Source organism: Aegilops tauschii, chromosome 1 (genome assembly GCF_002575655.3).
Source record: "Aegilops tauschii subsp. strangulata cultivar AL8/78 chromosome 1, Aet v6.0, whole genome shotgun sequence".
Taxonomy (NCBI): Eukaryota; Viridiplantae; Streptophyta; class Magnoliopsida; order Poales; family Poaceae; genus Aegilops; species Aegilops tauschii.
The window spans coordinates 472,745,630-472,754,531 of record NC_053035.3 but is presented as its reverse complement, the minus strand read 5'-3'; positions in this window follow the sequence as shown (position 1 = coordinate 472,754,531).

Sequence of the window (8,902 nt, the reverse complement as noted above, 5' to 3'; positions counted from 1 at the left end):
CTGTGGCTCTCTCTGTCGCGACGTTGCTAGGCAGTGGGATTCCCTTCGACGGTGGTTGCGACTTCCTAGCTCTTCAAGGTGCTGAGTGAATGCAGAGCAGCAGACGACTTCTTCTCTTCATCTTCTTGGCGGCGGATCTCCTTTCGACTAATCCAACAAAGTTAGTTCCCGCTCTTCTCGGTCCGACGGTGGCTATGGGTGCTAAATTCTTGGTGTTGGCTGCTTGTGGCAGCTTGCTTTTGGTTCTCTTTCTGTGGTTCTTTGTTCGTAGCTTGCGTCCGGTTCTCCTTTCTGTTTTTCTTGTTCTCTGTTGGGTGTGTTGGCTGCTATCTCTTGTACCCGTTGTCTTTTATCTCTCTTATTTATAATGAAAATGGTTCAGGCCGGCGTAAGCCCGCCGTAGCACCGTCAAAAAAAAAGTAATGCTCCTAGAGGAGCAAGAGCTGCTGCCCTGGCTTCTACAACCTGCTATTTGGAGCTAATGGAGCTAGAAGGCAGGAACAACCACTGTTCATGCAGTGTGAAGAGGAGGTCCATTTTAGCCAGAATGCACCAGAAGCTAGCCAAAAATGCTCTCTGTGATGAAGGTCGGCCTGATGATTTGCATGACTTCTTATCTCTGTAGTTTAGATGACAATGCGATGAAGTTCATGAATGAACTTTTGGTTTGGCATAGTTCATGAATGAACTCTTGTCTCTGTAGTTTAGATGACAATGTGATGAACTGCTCCTTTTGTTGGGGTTAAGAAGAACCAGATATGTCACTTTTGGTTCCTTGGTTAAATGTTCGTCCAATTTATGATTGTGCACGAATTGTGCAACATTTTAATGAAAAGCATAAAATCAGCAAAAATGTTGTCCAATTTGGGCCATAATGGTGCTCAGAAATATTTGAAACTTATACATGAAATCAATCATAAGCGTGGGAGTAATCTGGAATATTTTGAGCTCATTTCGATGAGCCATTTGAGAGAAACTTCAAACTGAATTTCAAACAGCAAAGTTTTCGAATTTTTCAAAGTTCTCAGAAAAAATTGAAATTTGTACAGGCAATCAATGATAAGTGTGGGATTAATATGTGAAAATTTGAGCTCATTTTGTATGATCCATTTGAGAGAATCTTCAAACTGGAAATTCAAACAGAAAATGTTATTAAACATTATAAAGTTGCCAGAAAAACTCGAAATTTGCACATAAACTCAGTCCTTCATTTCTGACTAGTCTGGGAAATTTTGAGCTGATTTGATGAGCCATTTGGGCAAAAAACAAAAATGATACAAAAGAACAACATGTCATCGTGGGCTCGAACACATGCCCTGGGGGAACAGGCAGCGAGTACATATCCACTAGGACAGGAAGGGAACTACAAACATCTAACTCATCTCGTTCCTTTTATCTAAAGTTTCTCGCCCGGTTCAGCCGTCAAGCAGACACTGTTTTGCGTGTTTTGTAAAAAGGGCAGACGGTATTTTGTCAAAATGGCACGCACGTGGTGGCATCAGACGCGGACGGTGGACCAGGTATGCCATGCTATCACCTCATACGAGTCCGTACGGAATTTCTGACTGTAACTGCACGCATTCGCAAGTTATATGACTGGATTGACGTATTTTACAACTTTTAGCATTAAAGTGAACAAGTTTTGTGACTAACGGTGATATTACCTTATTGCTAAATTATTTGACGCATATAGGGTGCGCGCAGAGCACAAAGGCATTCACAGATGTACCCCTATCTCTTCACAGAGGATCATCAGGGCATGAACTATGGATGCATCACCCACAGATGCCCCATGACTCCACTTAGATGAAGCAAATGAAGCCATGGTATTTGCGCAACAGAATAAACAAGAATATGTCCCCCCCCCCCCCCCCCCCCTTGTTGGACCCCTCTTCAATATATGCAAGTACTTTTCCATCTTTCTCTACTTTTGTGGAAAAAAAAACAGTTTTGTGTCAAAATGGCACGCGTGTGGCGGCGTCAGAAACGGACGGTGGACCAGGTATGCCATGCTATCACCTCGTACGAGTCCATACGGGATTTATGACCGTAACTGCACACGTTCGCAAGTTATATTACTGGATTGACGTATTTTTACAACTTTTAGCACTAAAAAACATCAACTTTTGTGACTAGCGGTGATCACTAACGGAGCTATGGCAAGGCTCAAAGGGACGTGACCCCGCCCAGGGCTGTAGCAAAACAAAGTTTTACATGCAGTTTTTCCCATAATAATGTATTGATTTTTAATTTGGTGGCATTGTTTTATCATCCGGTCCGCCCAACATTTTTTTGATAGCTCCGCCACTGGTGGTGATATTACCTCATTGCTAAATTATTTGACGCATATAGGGTGCGCGCACCCGAGAGCACAAAGGCATTCCCAGGTGTACCCCCTATCTCTCCACAAGAGGATCATCAGGGCATGAACTATGAATGCATCACCACAGATATCCCATGACTCCACTTCGATAAAACAAATGAAGCCATGGTATTTGCACAACGAAAGCAACAAGAAATCCCCCCTCCCCCCCTTGTTGGACCCCTTTTCAACATATATGAGTACCTTTTCATTTTCTCTATTTTTTCTTATCTTATATCCTCAACATGCTCTCTTTTCCCCTTGGACTAGCTATTTTTTTTCTTAATGAGGAGGGTGCATCCTCCACAAGATCCCGTCTCACCCTGCAGGCAATAGCTTTTTCTCCAGCTAGGGAATCTGGGTTGATATGGCAGCTGGGACAGTCAGTCCAGCGTGGCCCGTTGGCCATGCCCTTGCTCTTCAAGTGATCGGTCTTTGGGGGTCGTAATGTTTGTCTGATGGCATAGATGCAGTCTACTTTGCGCTTTCATGTTTGTTTTTGTGTGTGTCGTTATGCGCGGGTGTGGTGAATGTTTGGCATACGATGATTTGGTTTGGTTTTCGCGTGCCGTTCGTTTGAAGAGGCCTTGATGGGTTGTTCATGTTGAAGTCGGAGCCGTAGGCAACCTCGAGGGTGTGCGTGGGTCATGTGGGTAGCCAGATTCATGAGTGCCCTTTGTTATGGACGTGCTGTAACGGTTTTCGACGGATTTTCGGTAACTAACGGGGCAATCCTCCTCTACCTTTATTTTAATGAATCTCGGGCTCTAAGAAACCACGTATTAAAAAAAAGGTGACGGGTTTATATATCCGCCAGATGAAAATGAAACACATGAAGAATGTCATTTGAAATTTGAAATTTACATACACTTCCTCCTAGTTAGACAAAGCCCCGGGTCCGGATGGTTTTCCCGCTGAGTTCTATCAGAACTTCTGGGAAGTCATCAAACCGGTTCTCCTACTTTTGTTTAGTGACCTACATGCTAGCCAACTAGAATTGTTTCGCTTAAACTTTGGTGAGATTATCTTATTACCTAAGGTTAATGAGGCTGAAAGGATACAACAATATAGACCTATTTGCCTCCTTAATGTTAGTTTTAAAATATTTACGAAGGTTGCGACGATCAGACTAAATACGGTTGCTGAACACGTGGTTCGTCCTTCATAGACTGCTTTTATGCAAGGAGACACATCCTAGATGAAGTTGTTATCCTTCATGAAACAATCCATGAATTACATCAAAAAAAGTTGAATGGGGTGGTACTCAAATTAGACTTTGAAAAAGCTTATGACAAAGTCAAATGGCCATTTCTTCAACAGACTCTCAGAATGAAAGGATTTTCTGCAGAGTGGCGCGCTATGATCCATAGCTTCGTTTCTGGAGGTAGTGTTGCCATTAAGGTCAATGATGACATTGGACACTATTTCCAAACGAAAAAGGGGTTGCGAAGGTGACTCCATATCGCCCATGCTATTCAATATAGTGGCGGATATGCTAGCGGTCATGATTGAGCGTGCCAAGGTTGATGGCCAAATTGATGGGGTAGTAAATCATCTAGTTGATGGTGGTCTCTCTATACTTCAATATGCCGACGATACGATTCTCTTCATGGATCATGACCTCGAGAAAGTAAGAAATCTGAAATTAATTTTATCCGCATTCGAGCAACTCTCAGGTCTTAAGATCAATTTTCACAAAAGTGATTGTTTTGTTTTGGCGAGGCTCAAGACGACTCCCACCTATACGCCGAACTATTCGGATGCGGGTTGGGCCAGTTTCCGATCACATATTTGGGGATACCGATACATTATCGGAGACTCACAAATGCTGAATGGAAACACGTCGAGGAAAGACTGCAAAAAAGACTTAGCAGTTGGAAAGGTAAACTGCTGTCTCTGGGTGGAAGATTGGTCCTCATAAATTCAGTACTAAGTAACTTGGTACTATATATGATTTCCTTCTTCCAATTGCCGAAAGGAGTTTTACATAGATTGGATTATTTCCGATCAAGATTCTTTTGGCAAGGAGATAGCGAGAAAAGAAATATCGATTAGCTAAATGGAGTGTGGTTTGCCGTCCCAAAGACCAAGGCGAGTTGGGCATTCATGACCTTGAGGTTAAGAATAGGGCCCTCCTTGGCAAATGGTTGTTTAAATTAATGACGGGAGATGGTGTATGGCAAACCCTCCTGACAAGGAAATATGTGGGTTCCAAAGCGGTATCTCAAGTATACTGGAAGCCTGGGGATTCTCACTTTTGGGCAGGTCTGATGGCTATGAAGAAATATTTCTTCTCCTATGGATCCTTCTCAATTAAGGACGGCTCGGAAATTAGATTCTGGGAGGACAAGTGGCTAGGAAATGCCACACTCCGAGAACAATATCCGGCTCTATACAACATTGTGCGTCATAAGGGTGATACTATCGCCACGGTAATGGAATCATTTCCGCCAAATATGACGTTCAGAAGAGATTTAATTGGACCCAGACTTCAAACATGATATATCCTACTCCAGCGGTTGTCCATGGTGCATTTGTCACATGGGTCTGATGTATTTCGATGGAACCTACATGGGAATGGACAATTCTCAGTGGAGTCATGTATAGAGCGTTAATCCAGTCTGATGTGCCAGTTGATAATAATAAGAAGATCTGGAAGATGAAGATACCTCTAAAGAATAAAATCTTTGCATGGTATCTTCGTCGCGGAGTCATTCTTACTAAAGATAACCTTATTAAGAGGAATTGGCATGGAAGCCCACAATGTGTCTTTTGTCACCATGATGAGACAATAAAACATTTATTCTTCCAATGCAAATTGGCTCGTTCTATATGGTCAGTCATCCAGATAGCTTCTGGCTTGTATCCTCCTTGTAGTGTTGCTAATGTATTTGGCAACTGGTTACATGGGATAGATTACAGGTTCAGAACTATTCTTAGGGTGGGAGCGCTTGCCATTATTTGGTCGCTTTGGCCATGTAGAAATGATAAGGTGTTTAACGATAAAAGTACTTCTCTGATGCAGGTTATCTACAGGTGTATCGGGACTTTTTGTTTATGGTCCTCTCTACAACGTGTGGAGAATCGAGGCCTGTTTACGGAGGTGTGTACACGATTGAAGGATACGGCGAGGGATATTTTTACCCAACATGGGTGGCAGCATGATCTTAGAATTGGCTCACCTCCGCTTTAGGCGTTATACATACTCTGTTTCTTTGTATTTCGCCAGCAGATCTCCAGCTGGGACACATGGATCTGGATCAGGGTTGCAACCTTGCAGGGCTTCACCGGCGACCAGAAACCTTCATTGTTCCTTGAGAAGCCCCGGCCAAATGCTGGAGAAGAGGAGATGCGATCAGATGAAAGAATGTCCAGCCTGGACAGATCAACAGAGCCTTTCTCAGGATATTGTTATTTCAGAATGTGGAGACGTTCTCCAACCTCTGCTTGTATTGATCTGGTGACAGAATCAACCAGAACCTGATTGTCCTCAAAATGTTCCACCAAGCCTGTTTGACAGAAAGCCACCGTACATTGTAAAATATCATGGAATTCCTAAATTTTCAGATATTCCACATAACATCAAAGCAAACAGTGTTAAGGGCAGAATTACTATTATTAGCTACCCAGTATACTTAGCTGCTGAAGTAAAATCATGTCCAACCCGAGCTCCAAAAAAATCCCTAATGACATGCCAGATATTTCTAGCCACCACACAGTCAAACAAGAGATGTTGAATGGATCCACGTTCGTTGCAAAAGAGACATTCTAATGGTTTAATAATGTGCCTTTTCCTTAGATTATCTCTAGTCATGAGTTTATTATGGGAGAGCAACCAGAGAAAAATGCTAATTTTGGGAGGAACCCTTAGCTTCCAAACAACAGGAATGTAGACATGTTGGACTCCCCTAAAATTGATAACATGATACACTGAACTACTCCCTCCGTTCCGAATTACTTGTCGCAGGTATGGATGTATCTAGTTGTATTTTAGTTCTAGATACATCCATTTCTGCGACGAGTAATTTGGAACGGAAGGAGTAGTTGAGTAATGTCAGTTGCTTTCTAGCTGCCAGATTAAAGAGTCTGTTTCTCAGACAAATTAATCCATTTAGCTATTTCTAATAATTGGAATCAAAGTTCCTTCAAAAACTAAGCTTGAGCTGGTTACCATCCGAAATGCCGGCTCTAACCTAAGAAGACTCATTACAAATTACTCCCTTTGTTCTTTTATATAAGGTGTATTTGTTTTTTTAAAAGTAAAATGAGTGCATGTTTGACCTAGTTTTTAGAAAAATATATCAGTATTCACAATATGAAATTTGTATCATTTGATCCATCATGAAAAGTAGTTTCATATTTTATCTATTAGGTATTGCAGAGGTTTTTCTTTTTATTCTATAATCTTGGTCAAACATTTAAATGGTTGGCTTGCACGAAAATCAATACACCTTATATTCTGGAATTGCACAACCAGGGTGGAGGTACCAAACCAGGTGTCCTCCCAAAGCCTAACCTTGCACCATTCCCCATCACCCACCGGGCCATGGCGGGCTCCTCTTCTTCCAAGCTCTCGTTCACCTCTTCCCCAATGGCGCCCAAGCATCGCCATGAGGCGCTTTCCTCGCTTCCCAGCGGCGGCGACGACTCTTCCTCAGGCCCATGCGGAGCCTCCCAAAATGCGGCCTCCAGCATCATGTCCCAGATGGGGATACCACTGACGGCCCTCCGTCCCTTGCTAACCCAGTTCCACGGCGTTATACTAGGAAGAAAGGCAGAGCACCTCGGCCAGATAACCTTGGAGGCCATCTTTGAACACACACAAAACTCTTCTCCCTCTGATTGAACCCTTGAAGTTCAGAATGTGCTTCATCTCCCTGTCTATTTCCTCTTGGATGCTTATGGTCATAATCATCTCGGCATCTTCATCCGACTTTGACAAATCAAAGAATTCCTTTTGCATTAATTCATCGAGCTCCTTGTTTTCCATACTCCTCATCCGACAAACTCTTTGAATTCATCGTTTTGCCTACAAAAGAATAAAAAAGAACTGCTCAGATAATTTGTTGAACACATAGAGAGAAAGGTGCAGTCCGAGAATAGCCGGACGTAATGTGACGGCAAGAATGGCCGGGAGGAATTTTGTGGCGGTGGTGACGGTGCTGAGGGGTCGGGACAGCGACGGAACTAGGGGAGGGCCGACGTGGACGAGGGAGAAGAGAGGAGAGGAAAGGAGCTGGTCCGACAAGGTCTGAAGGTGGGGGCGGATTTGATGGAATTAGCGGTGGATCATGTTTGTCAAATCCGGCGTGGCAGACGCACCCGGGAGCATCCGGGCCTCCCATATTCAACCCAGATATAGATTGGATACGGGGTGTCGATCAGCATGGATGTGTTGACACGATTCAAGTCGTCCGTAGATGCTCTAACAGGGGGTGACACGGAGTGGATTGGACGAGGCCTATATTCTGACCGCGAACAACGCCTCGACGGCGGATTCCTCTCGCACGCGAATTCGTCGACTGCCCATGTCCCCCACTCGTCGGCGCACGGCTGGGTCTTTTCGATCGCTATCCCGATTCGCCGCGATCCACAACGCATTGCGCAGGACACGGCGTCGGCACCGGCACCTTCGTCGGCAGCGGAAACTTCATACTCCTGCAAAAATACGTATGCTCTCTGATGCATCTCGATTCTTCTGTTTTAGACCAAAATCGATCTCACTGCGCCCTAATCGCCAGTTCAGCTTGGAAATCCTAGATACTGCAGACAACAAGGCTAGCACGAGTCGACTGAATTTTTCAGTTAGTGTCAGTCGATTCGTGGACCGTTGGATAAAAATCGTGTGGCAGCTAGATCTTCTTCTTCCTCAGCTCCCCGACCGCCAAACGTGCCGCCGGCCGAACCGCCGGCCACCGCCACCCGTGGCCGGCGGCGCTCCCGCGACCGCCTCGCCGCCCCGCCCTCCCCAGAACCGCCCCCCACCGCGGGTCTAGCTGCCGCCCCGGCCATCCCTCTAGCCCCGCCCATGACTGGATTTTTTTCTCCGGCGAAGTGCGCCCCCGCCCCACCACCGGCCCCCACCACCGCCCCCACCCTGAACCCTAAGATAGATACTGGGGTGATGACGGCGAGTCCCTTCCTCATCTCCGGCGAGGTCTTTCCTTATCTCCGGCGAGCTCTTTCCTTCTCTTGCCTTCGTTCAAAAATCGACTGACCCCGAACTGAAAAATCAGTCGACTGATAAGTAGCTAAACTGCCTCTAATAATGTGTTTTTTTCTTTCAAAAAATCCTAGATAATCAATTTCAGCAAATTTCACATTATTGAGTAGTTTCTGACTATTTTAGCTTCTGTGCACAATCTTTTGACTTTTCATCTCTGGTTCGTGAGGATTCATAATTCTTTTTTGCAAAATTTGAGTTTTTTTTTCTCGAATACGCACGAGTGTGCGTATTATATATTAAAGAAGAGGATGGGGATTAGAAGACCCCTCCATGTTGGAGCTACAAAGTGTTACATAGCCCAACTCCACCCGCAT